Here is a 17614-nt window from a genome sequence, read left to right on the forward strand (position 1 = left end):
AAGAAGCTCACCTGGATCCACCTCTTCAAGTCTGAAAGTGGTAAAGAGCCTCTAAGTCAGACTGAGTGGCAAAAACTAACCTGACGGAGTATAGCAGTAAACACAGCGAGACCGGGAAAATGTGAAATATGAAATTAAATGAAGGACAATTGGACTGGACATGGATCTGTACGAGCTACCAAAGAACAAGTGGTCCACGAACATTGACATGTGGACAGAAATGGAGTATCCTGACATCCAGGGTGGAGGGGATCATCACTATTTTTACCTGAAACAAATATACATGGTTTCATCAACACTGACAACCAGGGGCTAAAACTAGGCCCCGGAACCAGCTGATCCAAAGTGCATTTACAGTAGACCGTGTACTGACCCCAGTGAATATATGCAGGATCTACTGGGACTGAGGAGATTTATGTCTAGTTCAGGTCAAGGACTTTATACAAAGATACTACTGCTTTATACAAGCAAGGTACGACTTTATTCTTGTAAATTATGGCTTTATTGTTGGAATATGATTACTTTAATCTCATAAACAAATGACATTTTTGTTAAATTATGAGGGTTTTTTTTATAACTACGACTTTATTCTCATAACATTGCGATTCTTTTTGTATTCGACTTTGTTATCATAAAATTACGGGTTTTATACCGACATTTTGCGTTTCCACTATGTGGAACCAGCTCGACTCGGCTCGGCTCGGCTCCACTCGGTATTCCTGGAGAGCGTTTCCATTACAAGATACTACCGACTTTACTGTACCTGGTCGTCATAGTGATGCAGTGCGTTACTTCCGTGTCATCTACTCAGAGAGTTGCTGATAAACTCGCTCGTTGCGTGTTGTCTCGTCTGAATTTTTACGTCAGCCACCAAAGACTGAATCTCCTCGACCGACCATGGTGTAGTTTTGGGCTGTTATCATATAGATTAATGTACCGCTATATTTACTGTCAATTTCTGCATCTGTTTTTTGTAAAACGGCGGGTCACAGAGACAACTGTCTGACCAATCAGTGGTCTGCAGTGTGTACACGTAACATTTTAGTATCTGGTCCCCAGTCCTGGAACCTCGGCGGAGGTGATACCAAAAAAGTAGTACCGGGTACCAGATTCCAGGTCCTTTTTCGTAATGGAAACGCAAAAAAGTCCAAGCCGAGTCGAGTCAAGCCGATACCAGGTAGTGGAAACGGGGCATTATACTCGTAGTGACAAGTGTTTTTATTTTCTTATGTGGCCCTAATACTTCGTCGTAGCTTTATTCTCCAGTTCCCCTGTATTTGAAAAACTAGGTTAGCCTCAGTTTCAGTTAGTTTATAAATCATGTAGGAGCACAAGGTTCAGAATCACAAAATGAAAACAAAAACCATGAAAGATCCGATCATGAAACCAAGAGCTTTACTAAGAAGTAACGTTTGCCAAAACAATACGTGATTTAAAGTATGATTTTACCCAAAAATACAGCATAAATTAATGTTAGCTGACACCAAACAGGATCCACAGATCTAGGTTTGGTTTCCTGGATTTGTGGATCCATCTACTTCTCTTTTCTTTGTCTTTCGGTGTCTGTAAAACGATAGCTCCGACTGCTTTTCAAACTTGTTCATACGATCAATCACACAACAGCTCTTCCCCATTTTTCATTAAACATTGTTCTTAAGTTTAGACAGTATTGAAGCCAACGCTGTCACTCATCTCCCTCTTTCTGCCACTCAGTGGGCGTAACCACGGTGACTTCCGCTAGCGGCGATGTCACATGCATATTCTCTATTAAGGTCAAAACGCGATATTCGAAATCTCTCTGACGGGACATTTTAGAGATAATTTGACAGATTAGTGTTGCTAAATAACCCACATTTTTACTTTTAAATAGATTTTTGCTTTAGTTGGACCATAAGGGATAATCCAAAACAAGGAGATACTTTATATTGAAATAAAAGTTGTAATGACAATCAGTTAAAGTTCGCTCTCTGATGGGACATTACTGTGTTTCGACCCATTATCAATGTGCATCAGGAAAACGGCCCCTTTGGCCCATCAGGCAATACTACTAGATATTTTTTTTAGCTTGAATCAGGCAAAAAAATATTGAATTAAGCTAAAAAAATCTGTCCGTGAAACAAGTGAAAATGATCTTGGTAAGATTTCTTGAAATAAGATTTTCAACATCTATTGTGTAAAAATAAGTTCTTATATCTCACTGAAAAGTTACTGTTTAGGTAATTATGTCTTATATTAACCCTTTCATGCATAGTGGTCACTACAGTGGACAGTTACTCTACAGCTTTACTCTTGTATATCCATGGGTTTTGTTGTTATAGTTCCATATCAACCAACACAGTGGACACTTACGCATCATCTCATAAACTGCAATTCATATCATTATTGTAACTTTGCTGTTCTTGATTGGTTCTTTACTGGAAATCAATTGTTAATATTTATTTTTTGCATATTATCTCCTTGAAGTGAGCACTAACTAGTCTTAGAATATGTTAAAATGTGAGAAAACATCAGATTAGCTGCATTAAACATGGTTTCATTTCACTGTTTTCATATCACTTTATGATATTGGGTTTTAAATACATTTTTCTTTGCTTCAAGAATAAAATTCATGGTGTAGCTGAGTGGAGATTTTTGTAACTCCATGAAAAACAGGTTGATTAAAAAAAAAAAAAAAAAAAAAAAAATCAATCACGTTTTTTTTTTCATGCCTAAAGAGAAATAAAAACACTCAGGAAAAAAAAAAATCTTGATTAAGGTTCTCATAATTCATGCATGAAAGGGTGATGTGTGATGAGATATTTGGACTAGAAATGAGAAAAATACACTTGGTAAGATTTAGATTTTTGCAGTGTACTACTACAGCATGTACATAACGTGTGATCAAGTATCAGTAGGCAGAGCCGAGTGTCCTCTTTTTTGGAAATCAAAATATGGTCGGCCTAAGTTTTGGTGCATTTGTGGTTTGATCTTAACATATTGAAGCTGTAGAGACACTTTTCATAAGGTATTACTGGATAAGGTAAGCTTTTCACAATTATAATTAGAAACCAACATCCTCTGACTTTGAGTTTAGCTTGAGTCAAGATGAGAGGCTGATGAACCACCGTTTTCAGACGGATGTAGATAATTCTGGACATACAACCTTGACTGTTTCATGTTAGCTATTGGATGCAGTTCTCATTTATGTGTTGAATAAGCTGAAGGGATGAATGGAAAACCTATAAAAGAATTTTGAGAATAAACTCAAGCTTGAATGAACAGCAGCTTATTCAACACTTGAATAAAACTGTGACATATATATATATATTTTTCAGAATCAAGGATGGTTTTAGTAATTGCCTCAGTGATTGCGTGATAGGTACCTCTGCAGAATGTTTTAAACTTGACCTTGGATGTGTTTGTCAGATCGTACTGCAATCTCAAGGACCAGTGGTACAAAGACAGAGATGTTTCAGGCGCGAAATATTTTCACAAGCTGTTGTTTGAAGAATAAAAGGTCCACAGCTCCACAGAACAACATTTGTGAGGAGTGTGTGCCCAAATGTCTTCAGTTTTTTTGGAGCAGCGTTTCAGTGGGACTGATTCAAAACTGTAGGTTAGATTGAAATGGCCTTTTCTGAAGTAAACATCCATGAGCTGCTGAAAATAAAAAAATTATGTTTAAGATTTCCTGTTGCCACCAATGACAAAGAAGCTTTAGAGTGAATGCTGAAAGAGTCAAGGGCTCTAAAGTTTTTAGATCACGTGCAAAGCGATCTTGGCTATGATGCTTATTTAGAGAAAGTGATATGAAGCATTTTCCAGCAACAACAGCTTCACATACAGGGTGGGGAAGCAAAATTTACAATATTTTGAGGCAGGGATTGAAAGACAGTGTATGACCAATTAGTTTATTGAAAGTCATGAGAATTTATTTGCCACAAGAAAATGTACATAATAGAAAATGTTTTTATTCCATGTGTCCTCCTTCTTTCTCAATAACTGCCTTCACACGCTTCCTGAAACTTGCGCAAGTATTCGGGTGAAAACTTCTCCCATTCTTCTTTAATAGTATCTTCCAGACTTTCTCGTAATAGTTTTGCTCATAGTCATTCTCTTCTTTCCATTATAAACAGTCTTTATGGACACTCCAACTATTTTTGAAATCTCCTTTGGTGTGACGAGTGCATTCAGCAAATCACACACTCTTTGACGTTTGCTTTCCTGATTACTCATATGGGCAAAAGTTTCTGAAAAGGTATGGATAATAGTGTTAGGTATGATTATGACATCAATATATGTTTGGTTTCAAAACAACTGACGTAGTGCCTGCTGAGAAAAAACAACTGAATGTTCATTGTAAATTTTGCTTCCCCACCCTGTATATCATATTTACTACACAAGATACAAGGATAAGGCACCAAAAGCGAACTAAAAATGTGGGAGCGACAAATATCAACTGTATTTCCAGACGTAACATTAATGGGAATACAACCGTCACATTAACCCATAAAGACCCAAACAGCCACCAGCCACCACAGTCATCTACTGGTGCCTGTTGGTCCACCAATCCTACCAATACATGTAAATAATTGGTGTACAGTCCAGTTTGTCGTCTTTTCATGGTCATCACATATGACCCATTTGGACATTCAGAGACTCCATAGTGAACGCAGAAACACCATCAACCTCTACAACATTGATTCACCAGTAAAACCCATGGAGTTTAATCATTGACAATGGATGGACACATTTGGTTTATGTTGAGTTTTTGATGTATTTGCTGAAAAAGTCACTTTTTTCAGTTTTCTCTGTTTCTGATATAATAACCCTCAACTTTAATTTGTACTTTTATGAACATCTACATCACAGGTGTCAAACATAAGGCCCGGGGGCCAAATCCGGCCCACCAAAGGGTCCATTCCGGCCCGTAGGATGAATTACACTGAAAATATTAACAATCAATGGTGTAAAACCATTTTAATTCAGGTTCCACATACAGAACAATTAGATCTCAGTTGAGTCAGACCAGTAAAATATTATCATAATCTATAAATAATGAAAACTGCAGATTTTATCTTTGTTTTAGTATAAAAAAGTAAAATTACATGAAAATGTTTATATTAACAAACTATCCTTTTTTTAAAAAAAAGTGAATAATCTGAACAAATATAAACAACTCTAAATGTCTTAAGAGAAGTGCATGTAATTTTACCAATATTCTGCCTGATACTAAATTTTTTGTGTATTTGTAATTGTAATGTAAGTTTTAATGCAAATGTATAAATGATAAACTGAAGCAGAATATTATGAAAATTGCACTTTTTTTTTTTTTTTTTTTTTTTTTTTTTTTAAGACATTTCAGGTTGTTCATGTTATTCAGATTTTTAAGGCAACATTGTAGATGTAAACATTTTCATAATTTAATTTTACTTTTTTCACCGTAATTATTTCTCTGGTCTTCTTCTTCTTCTTCTTCTTCTTCTTCTTCTTCTTCTTCTTCTTCTTCTTCTTCTTTCTTTTTTTATTTATAGAGCACTTTTCACAGACAGAGTCACAAAGTGCTTTATCAATTCAAATCAGAATCAAATTAAGTTTACAGAGACCCAACAGAATCCTTCAGGAGCAAACACTTGTGATTGGTGACAGTGGCGAGGAAAAACTTCCCTTTAACGGGCAGAAACCTCGAGCAGACCCAGACTCCTGAAGGATGGACGTCTGCCTTGACCAGTTGGGGTTAAGCGAGAGAGAGAGAGTAAAGGAGGAGAAAAGAGAGAGCAATAGAGAAACTGGGGGGGGGGGGGGGGGGGGGGGGGACATGGAGTAGGTTATGATGAATACATAGAGTGTAATCAGTTTGTGGTGGCCCTGGGTCAGGTGGGAGACTAAAAAGCCTTTTTGAACAGGAGGGTTTTGAGGTGTTTCTTAACCTCTGGGTCTGGCCCACTTGAGATCATATTGGGCTGAATGTGGCCCCTGAACTAAAATGAGTTTGACGCTCCTGATCTACATGATCAGTAAATTAACCCTATAATGCCAAACGTATCATACATGAGTTTTGAAGTCCTCTACATGATCAGTGTGATTTTTTTTTTTCTTGAAGAACTTGATGTATACAATTAGATACATGCAATACACAGATAATCCACCAGGGGGGAGGAAGGAGGCAGAACTTTGCCAATTTTGAAAAGGAATAAACCAATTTGTTGGACATGTTTGTGTTATATTATGTTTTTGTTTATTCAAAACTAATAATATCTGAGCATTGAGACCCAATGTATCATATATGATACAAAATTGAAACTCATACATGGAAACTGGTATTTGAAAAAAACGTTTTTTGGTTGTTCAGATGGACCAATAAAGGCTCCACTTTCAAAGAACTGGAATTTTCTGTCAATGATTTAATGGTTCAGGCTTTACAGGGTTAACTATAGGAAAATACATGATTTTCACTCAAAAAAAAACAAAAACGTAAAATACAGAGGACAATATTAATAATTAATTTACAGCTGGCAATAAATCACTTTGATTGCCGAGTTTAAAGGAGCTGTATCTAAGAATGTATTGCAAGTAATCATAAAATGGCCCTGATATGTCACCAGACATTAAGGAATCATGTTCCTTTCAAATACTCATATCACTTACATGTCACTTTTCCACTGGACATATTTTTTAAGCTGCATTTTGAACTCATTGTAACATGTCAGTTCTCTGCCACTGAAACACAGTTCTACTCATGAATCCAGACCAAATGCACGTTTTCTCAGTGAAACTATGCCGTCCCCTCTGGACTTACCTCTTGCAATAAATACCGTATGAGGCTGTTCTTATGTTTACAAACTGTCTGAGCGGAGGAGGAGACAAGTCATTAATAATTTTGAACAGTAAAAATGAATTTGTACATTTGATTTTTTTTATTTTTCCCAGTTTAGGGGGTTATATTTGGGTGCTTCTATGAAACTGGTCCCTAAAAACAGCACAGAGGGGCTGAAAATTCAAACCAGATGTAGACTAATGTTATGAAGCAAGTTTGGAAGCGCTTTGGGTGTATTTTAAAAATAAATATTTACTGGGATAAAACAGAAACTATTTTACAGATAAAACATTTTTATATTATTTTACATTTTACATTATATTTAATACAAATATCCACATGTAACACAGTCAAAAGGAAATGAAAATTATGCGCTACTTTTTTTTTTTTTTAATATCTCTTTATTTTTTCACAAATACATTTTGGGAATTGAACTAATTATGAGGCCAGAGTGTTTCACAAAAATGACAGCTGGTGCAAAATCCTTTGCAATTTATATGCGTTTAACTGGGCAGGTTCTGTATGTATGCAAGTGGACACGATGGGTTACACACAAAACCTGGAATGAGACTGAGATCCATGAAAAACCCACATGTCTGAATTAGAAAAACCATGAGGATCATCAAATTTAACACAGTGTCTTTATTTATAGTCTATATAAGACTATTTATTTTCAAAATAAGATCCACTGACACCTAGGTAGTTTTCATGTCCCAATTTTGGTCCTATTTTTGGCCCCAATATTTTATTAAAAATTCATTCATTTTGGGATTGCTCAGAGTAAGACTATAATTTTTTTTGCATTTATCTGAGGTCATCATTAGGTACATCCTGGGGGGAAAATTCAGATGCAAAAAATTCAGATGCAAAAAATTCAAATCACACATCAAGGACACCAAGGATAAGCAATCGATTCTATCTCATTCTATCGATTCTACTGAGCGTGATCTGAATTTTTTGCATCTGAATTTTTTAGTCTAAATTTATGAACATAGTTAAATTGAGAGAGAAAAAATTCAGATACTTAATTTCAGTGCAAATAAAATTTCAGATACTTAATTTCAGGGAAAAAAAAAAAAAAAAAAATCAGTGCTAGAAATTCAATGGCTTTTATAATTCAAAATCTGATGAGACAGATTTACTTCCATACTCGTGCATATACATTTTGTGCAGCGTCTGTTGATAAATGTGGCCTGATAAAGCGAAAATTTGAGAGATTGAATTTGACTCGACTGCAGACCTTGATATGAATGTTAATTTTCCGTCAACTTTATATAGAAGTTTCTCTAGATCCACCTGCCAGGAGTACTAATTGCACACAACCAGGGCAAGTTCACTAATAATATTTGATTAAACAGGCACGATGCAAGGGAGAAATCAACTAATTAAGATGAAGTGGATATTAAGAGGTTCCACTTTGTTTTTCATGTTCTTAGAGTTTATCGCTGGTCCTTTGGCAGAATCCAAGGCCTCGTTTCATTCTGTTAAAACATTCAAAGCCAGCGTACTTGCAGCATTGACTGTTTGTTTTCCACAGAGACAGAATCAAAGTACTGCTACTCAGATGTAGAGAAAATTCATCTTCTAATCCTTGTGCACCAAGGATCACGTGACCTGATACCATCTGCGGTCCTCGGAGATCAAAGGTTGATCCTTCGTCTATGAATAATACATTGTCAGACATGTGGCGTGTCAGGGGTTATTCATGTATGTAAGCAAAAGAGACCTCGTAGGGTTGGACAGGCAGCACTTAACACTTCACAGTATGCACACATAACGGTCCCCTCTAGTCTTGTTATATGACATTACAATGCTAATACCATAATTGGTACCTTGCGTTGAGTAACACAGAAAACATCAGTGACCTCATTCAAGTTTCTCATCCTCTTTATGTAAATATCATTTCATCAGAGGATGTTTTTCGCTCTCCTAGGACATCATTTGTAGCATTGTATTGGTGATGTTCTCACTGGTTTTAACCGACGATCTCATATCACCCCTATCCTAGCTTCACTCCACTGGCTTCCTTTGGATTTTAGAATTGATTTTAAGATTTTACTGATCATTTTTATAGCCTGACTGGGTCTGGCCCCTAGCTATATAGCTGACATGCTAGTTAATTACACTGGGTTACAAAAAAATGTTTTTTGCAAGTTGTCTAGGTTTTTTCAACTGAATTAGCAGCATTTTACACCGCTAAATCCAAAAATGACATCTGTTTTTCTCAATCAGGTCAGGTTTTTTTGCTAATTTGATTTTGAAAAATTTGATCTTCTCACAAAATATAATAATACCAAAATAAGATTGTTAAGCACACTTTATGAAACTTCTGACTTCATTCCTGTTAGGTACAATGGTGTATTTAGTCAGGCTTATTTTTGCAAGATCTTCTAGTTGAAGCCATTTCATTCACCTGTAATATTAAAAAAAACATTGATCATAAATTGGCAAAAGTCAAATCTTCAGAACTTGTTTATTGCAAGAAATATGAAAGAATTTTATATCATATGATGTGAAAATGCCCATAAATGTAAGCAAAAATGTTAAAAAGCCAATATGTAGCATAGTTCCGAAAGTTGACCTGATTGAGCAAAATTAATGTGATTTTTGGATTCAGAACACCAAAATTATCCCAAATCAGCTCAAAAAACTTAAACAATAAATTTGTTGTTGACCAGTGTTATGAGCCAGTAAGCAGCCTTGGGATCCTTGGGCGGAGGGCTCCTGGCAGGGCTGCACAATTAATTGTTAAAAGATCATAATCTTGATTCACACATGAATGAGATCTCATTTTTAAACATGGACGATTCTTAAGCATTTTATTTCACAGCTGCATTACAAACAAATGCCCACAAACGCAGAACCACCACCGCCTCTTCCTTCAACCAATGGTAAAGCGTCTTTACAACACGTGAGCCTGCTGCTGTCGGCTGCAGTTGAGTGAAGAAAGAGTGAAAGACAGCGGAGGAACGTCTGCAATAGAGAGTGAAATGGATGAAAACTCCAGTGGCAGTGGGAGAGTCACCCACCTGAACTGGTGCTCAGTTAAGGTTCACATTCGGCGGTGTTAATCTCATGTCGATCTTTTTTTTCTGTCGTCCAGATCCAAGTGTGTTTTCATTTTCACTTCTCTGACTTCTGGGCTGTTCTTCTTCTCCTTTTCTTTTGTTTGTGGGTGAGGATAACTCGGCCTTTATCCAAGAATCAAAAGTCTCGAGCTCAACAAAAACTTTCTATTAAAAATATTCCACTGGGAAGTTTCTTTGCACTGCAAAGTTTCACAGATCAGCTGACGTCGCTTAGCAACCAGGACCATGAGTGCAGGGAAAAGGTAAATGAACATAAAATTTCACTTTCACTTCTGTGGGGGCATGGACCGCACTGCCCCCTACCCCCAATGTATAAGTAGGATGGAAACGCGTGGGTAACCGGCCAAAACGCATGCCCCCCCCCCCCCCCCACCGCCGAACCGTGCACGTGCACCCCCCCCATTACACACAGCCAACACCAACAGAACAATTCAACAGTAAACACTGCATTAGTGACTGGACTACTTGATATGAAAGACATGCATCAGAGGTAAAAGAACCCATTTTCCTTGACAGCGGTGCAAAAACATTTTGTGAAAAAAATCGTGCCAGAGTATCGTGATCTCAATTCTAAGCAAAAGAATTGTGATTCACATTTTTACCAGCATCGTGCAGCCCTAGCTCCTGGCTGTTCCAAAGTCAAGGCTTAAATCGAAAGGGGACCGTGCCTTCTCCATCAGGGCCCCCCGAGTTTGGAACAGCCTGCCCGAGGAGATAAGGCTTGCGGAATCAGTGACATCTTTTAAATCACTTCTTAAAACACATTTTTATAGACTTGCCTTTATGTGATGTTGTCCCTTTTTAATTTTTAATTTTATCCAGTTTGGTTATTAATTTATATTCTCATACATGGTGTTGTTTTTGTTGTCTTTACTCCGATTCACTCAATTTATTCGAAGTGTCATGTTTTCGTGTTTGCTGTACATATCTCTTGTGTTGTTTTCTGTTTTAGTGTCTTTGTATGCATCTTGTATCCTGCTGTTGTGCCCTTCTGCTTTGTCTGTCAAAGCACTTTGTAACCTTCGTTTTTAAAGGTGCTATATAAATAAAGTTATTATTATTATTATTATTATTATTATTATTATTTTATAAATTAGTATATTGTAATGGCATTATGTGGAAAAATAAGGGTTTTCATTTCATTTTGCAAATGAGTGAAAGTGAATGGTTATTCATCTGTATACGTCAGCCCTGCGATGGCCTGGTGGTCCGTCCAGGGTGTACCCGTCCCGGACCTTCCTTTATTTTTCTCACGTACCCGTCCTCACCCATAGGTAGTTGGGATAAGACACAGCAGTACGGAGACCCTGACAAAGATGGAGTGGTTTAGAAAATGAATGGATGGATTTTTTTTTCCATCATTAAACAGACCTAGGCCTAGATTTGTCAAATGGTCAGGTGGTTCCAGGTCTTAATTTTAGCCGGGTCCAGCCAGATCAGGATCTGGCACATCCAATGTCAGATCCACACAGCAAAAATCAAAATCTTAGCAAGTGTATTTTTTTCATTTCTAGTCAAAATATGTCATCACACTTAAAATAAGACATAATCAGCTAAAGAGTAACTTTTAAGTGAGATATAAGAACTTACTTTTAGACAATAGATCTTGAAAATCTTATTTCAAGAAAGGTTACCAAGATAGTTTTAACTCGTTCCACTGACATTTTTTTTTTTTTCTTAATTCAAGATATTTTTTGCTTAATTCAAGATTTTTTTTGGTGTAATTCAAGATTTTTTTTTGCTTAATTCAAGATTTTTTTTTTGCTTGATTCAAGATTTTTTTTGCTTAATTCAGGATTTTTTTTCCTTAATTCAAGATATTTTTTGCTTAATTCAAGGTTTTTTTGGTGTAATTCAAGATTTTTTTTTTTTTTTTTTGCTTAATTCAAGATTTTTTATTTTATTATTATTTTTTTTTTTTTTCATAATTCAAGCAAAAAAATTCTTGAACTAGAAGCACTCGGAGAGCGCAGACCTCCGCCAAGGCTGATTAGTGGCCCCCCCCGTGGGCCCCCCCACCCCCGATCACCACCAAAATTTAATCATTTCTTCCTTATCCCATTTCCAACAAACCCTGAAAATTTAATCAAAATCTGTCCATAACTTTTTGAGTTATGTTGCACACTAACGGACAGACAAACAGACAAACAAACCCTGGCAAAAACATAACCTCCTTGGCGGAGGTAAAAATAAGTCCTTCTGTCTTACTGAAAAGGTACTCTTTAGGTGATTATATAAACACATGACAATCCTGGATTGACAAATGCTTGAGTATGTTGCTGGTATTTGCACCCTTACATGAAATTACATCATTACACTGATTACACACGGCATTGTTCTCATCTCTTCTGGTGAAATGTCGCTGAGCTTTGGATCGCTTTTTCCTCTCCATGACTCCTCGTGGTTGAAGGAGGTCAGCGGGTGACATAATTACGTAATTATGTACCGCAACGTGATGTAGGGAAAACCAGGAAATGAGAGAATTGCTAAGAAGAACGGATAACGCTGGAGGTGTACAATTTGGATGGAATTGATCAATTGGAAACGGTTCTAAGTCGGAATCGGTTTTCGATTCCCACCCGTAGTCAGGATGTGCAGACTGATCTCAAGAAATCGCATTGTATGCTACGTCAATTCTTAGGGGATTTTGTGTGCTAGATGTACGCATTTTCATCCTTTCGCATGTTATTCAGTGTCATTTGATTGCGTGTCAGATCTCCGGTTTACATTTCCGTAACCGCTAACCCTAAACCAGGGGTGTCAAACTTATTTTCTTCCGGGGGCCACATTCAGGCCAGTTTAATCTGAAGTGGACTGGACCAGTAAAATAATAGTATGATAGCAAATAAATAATGACAACTTCAAATTGTTTTAGGGCAAAAAATACCATTTAATGATGCCAATATTTACATTTGTAAGCTATCCAAACAAAAAGGAAGTGAATAACCTGAAAAATGAAATTTGTTAAGAAATGCAAGTACAATTTTATCAATATTCTGCCTCGACTCATTATTTATACATATGCATTACAGATCAGATCTACAAAGGAACAAAACATTTAGTAACAGGCAGAATATTGTTAAAATTGCACTTAATTTTCTATAGACATTTCAGGTTGTTCATATTTGTTCAGGTTATTCACATTTTATTGTTAGAGGATAGTTTTTAATGTAAATATTTTCATAATGTAATGTTTTTTGCACTAAATCAAAGAGAAAAAAATGGTGTTGTCAGTATTTATTGGTTATTATGATATTATTTTTGAGTTTGATGCCCTAACTTACACTTAAATTCACACGCAAATTCATCCCGCAGGCCAGATTAGAAACTTTGGCGGGCCGTTTTTGGCCCCCGGGCCGCATGTTTGACACCTGTGCCCTAAACCTAGCCCAAAACGCTAACCCTAACCACTAATTGTGTGGCATGTTACACAGTAGTGATGTGATGTTCACGAACGAATCGAATCTTTTGAACGGCTCTTTGAAATGAACGATGGGAACCGAGTCTTTGTAAAGAGCCGTTCATTTTTTTTTTTTTTTTTAAGGAGGGAGTGTCCGATTGCCCGTCAGTTTAGCGTCAGTGAGGAGGTACTGGGCAGGAGGGGAATGTTTGAGCAGAAAAAAAAGATTGCTTGCACACTGCGCATGTCTCATGGCAAGAAGTTAGCAAAAAAAACAACAGTTTGAAGCGTGAGGTGAGCATACTGGAGGAGGAGGAGCTGGAAGACTGGAGGAAACCGCAGAAAAGTTTGAGAGTGAGTGAGTGAGTGACCACTTGTGAATAATGAGCCAAAGAAAAAAAGAGTAGTATTTGGATGCACTTTTCAGAAAGGAAAGATGGGCACGCAACTTGCAATATTTGCAAAAAATATATATCTTTCAAGTCTGGGTCAACAAATAATTTGCACCACCATTTGAAAACTCAGCACCCGACTGTAGTGTTGGAACATATTGTTCTTGCTCTGAGAATTGCACCATAGTTCAGGTATTTAATCGCAGTGATTAACCCTTTCATGCACAAATTATGAGAACCTTAATCAAAATTTTTTCCTGAGTGTTTTTATTCCTCTTTAGGCATGAAAAAAACAATGGAATTGAAAATTTTCTTCTGAAAAATTAAAAAAAAAAAAAAAATTTAAAAATGTAAAAAATATATATATAAAAAAAAAATAATGAAAACAATTTCTGATGAACCTGTTTTTCATAAAGTGGCAAAAATGTCCACCCAGCTGGATGCCACACGTTTAATTTTTGATGCACAGAAACATGTATTTACTGATAAATTGTGTGAAAACCATGGGGAGGATTTGTGATTTTGGGGGTTTAATGCTCAGGAGAGATCTACATAAGGATACCAATTCATGTCAGAAAAGATATGGAGTGTCTTAAAACTTTAGTAAAGATATGTCTAAAAAAACAAAACAAAAAAAACCAACAACAACAAAAAGAACAACAAAAATCCATGAATATACAAGAAAACAGCTGTAGAATAACTGTCCACTGGAGTGACCACTGCGCATGAAAGGGTTAATCACTGTTGTGTTTTGTGCAATTTTTTCCGTATGTTTACACACATTTATTTTTCTTGTTTTGAGAATAAAATGTTATTTCATAAGAAAATGTTGTATTTTCCTCTTCATTTTTAGGCTACAGACTAGTCCACATAATGTACCGTGATGTTTTTGGTCAAATTCCAGCATTTGCCAAATGTCACCTCTCATGTCATGTATTTTGCCCACACATTTGAACTAACTATTCTTTTTTACACTAAGATAATATTTACTGCCGCACCAATTAAACACCTTTAAAATGTAATGTCAATCATCACATGTAGCCTATTTAGTCATTAAAACATTGGTGTTTCAAAATACTGCAAAAAACATAAAAGAGCCAGTCTTTTGAACGGCTCTTTTCAGTGAACAGCTCCTGATTGAATGGCTCCCTTCAAAGAGCCAGAAGTCCCATCACTATTACACAGCATGAACATACATGCGGAAACCTTATAATGCGTACAGATAACAGGACAATTAAAAGCGGTGTGTTATCTGTATGCACTTCATGATATCACATCAGGTTGTGATCTGTCTGCCATCCATTCTAACCTCGTCCCTGCAGGTCCTTCAGTGCCAAATTACATTTCTACATCCCAACATAAAAACCATTGATTACATATTTATCAAAAGCCAGTGAGCATTTCCTACAAAGCATTATTGGATTTGCAATTTACTCATTTGAATGCAATTTTTAGTAGACAGGTTTGCCTGAACATCGCCAACATAATATCAAGAAGGATGGAAAAAAAAAGAAAAAAGACACATCTTCTGTAGAAAATCCCTCCAACATCTATAGTATGGAAATCCATTTACACACCGCAGAGTTAATTGCCTGGAGCTATACACAAGCATCACCTGGAGAGCAGAAGAACAGAGACAGGCTGGCACTTGATCTTCCCTTTACACCTTCATCTACATACAGTCATATCTACTGGAGTGTAAATATGAAATATGTCAGAGAATACAGGCATAGACCAAGCAGCATTTCACCTAAGGGCTCATCTCTGTCTCTACGTAATGAGCATTTATGATGATTACATTTTTCATGAAGCAAATTGGCTAATGAACTGCATTCCTTCATTTACTAATCTTAAAAAGCTACCAAATAGCAATAAAGAGGACGGTGAACAAAAGACGATTAAAATACAATTCTGCAGTATTCATGTTTGAAGTCCAGATCAGCTTTTAACTCAATAGACGCTGCATTGATTAGTGCATAAACCCATCAGTACCGTAGCCTATGCTGTTTATCACCCCCCCCTTACAGTATGTTAGCCTAACATTGTCATCACTGATTAGCTCCTACAAGACAATGACACATCAACTGGAAATCAGATCACTTTCCTTTGTTCACATTTGTGCAGTTAGAGAAAAACAACATTAGTGAGGCATCAGAGGAGAATCATGGTCATATCTTCAGATTCTTTGTATTTCAATTAATGGTTTCTAATTGCTGTGCTATGTGGGGTTAGCTGCACATTCTTGTTGAAATTATTCCATAGAAATATGTATAAATATCCTTTTAAGTCAACGGAAAGGTTGTTTAAACACCAGGGTTATTATCGTTAACGAAAACGAACGAAATGACGAAAACTAAAATTGAAAAAACATTTTCGTTAACTGAAATAAATAAAAACTCAAATTAAAAGAAAAAAAAAGATAACTAACTGAAACTGTATTGTGTGCTTACAAAACTAACTAAAACATATAAAAATTATGTATAAAATTCCCTTAGTTTTCGTTTTTGTCAATGTTGATATAGGATAGAACATATGAAAATTTTGTCTAAGATCAGCGGTATAAGAGAGGTATAGAAGTCATGAGGCCAACGGTGAAAGTATGGAAAGTTTCAGTTTTGTTTTACCGCAAGTGACATTGTGTATGGATTGCACCCCCACCTACATTACCCCATCCAACCTGAATAGAATAGAATAGAATAGAATAGAATAGAATAGCCTTTATTGTCATAGTGTGTTCAGTGAAATCAGGGGTACTTCTCCAGTCATTCCAAACACTATGAATAAAAGCCAGTAGGGCTGTGCAATTAATCGAAATTCAATTACGATTTCGATTATTACACGCAACGATTACAAAAATTATGTAATCGAGAAAAAACGATTATTCATTTTGAGTTGTTTTAATTCACGCGCACGCAAGCTACCATGAGCTGCTCTGCCCCGCCCCCCTCTAAGCTACTGCTGCCAGCTAGCCGGCAGGTCCACCCCAAGAGGAAAGTTGTACCTAGCGGTCTGGAAAAACGGCAGGAGAATCACAGCAGAAGTGCTTGGTAAACAAAAAAGGCAAGTCCAATTCAATTGTATGGAATCACTTTGGGTTTGATGAAGAAGACGAAGAGCAAAAACACATCACGTGCCAAAAGTGTTGCGTAGTTGTGTCCGCACCGACCGCTAACAAAACAAACGTTTTAACCATCTAAAGTTTAACCACCGCCACCTTTATCATAATCTTTATCTTATGAAAAACTGAAACGCATAAAAACAACTTCGTCCGCAATGCAATCTTCAGTCTCCGAATCTCTTTATGCTGCAACTCCCGTATTAACCTAACCCTAACCCGTATAACCCTAACGTGCGTATTCTACAGGGTGTCCCATAAGTCTCCATACATAGGAAAAATAAACGTTTCTTGACATAAACCATTTTTATTTATATAATATGCTCTATATGACTGCCATTTTGTCGGGAACACATTTCAATGCGTGCCCTCCACTGCTGAAGAACTATAAAGAAGAAATATAAAGAAATACATGTTAGAACCATATGTATTATGTCTCCTATGTATGGAGACTTATGGGACACCCTGTAGATGGCTGATGTAAACAGAAGGCCTGAACTGAAACCTCACGGCACGCCACTGAATTTACTATGTTTCATACTACATTGAACATACTTGAATTTATAATTAGCTCTTTACGTGAGTTTTTTTTTTTTTTTTTTTTTTTTTTTTTTTTTATTGCTACAGTTCTATGGCAAGTCTATAGCAGTTTAATTCCAGTGCACTATTTGTTTACAAAAGGAAACATACTTGAATTTACAGTACACTTATTTGATTTCAAAGATTTTTTTGTTTCGTACAAAAGTGAAAATACTTTGTTTTAGTGGTTAAAAGCTTTATTTATGTTTAAAGAGTATATTTTACATTGTTTTGCAAGAAAAA

The sequence above is a fragment of the Sphaeramia orbicularis genome, chromosome 7 (assembly GCF_902148855.1).
Source record: "Sphaeramia orbicularis chromosome 7, fSphaOr1.1, whole genome shotgun sequence".
Taxonomy (NCBI): domain Eukaryota; kingdom Metazoa; phylum Chordata; class Actinopteri; order Kurtiformes; family Apogonidae; genus Sphaeramia; species Sphaeramia orbicularis.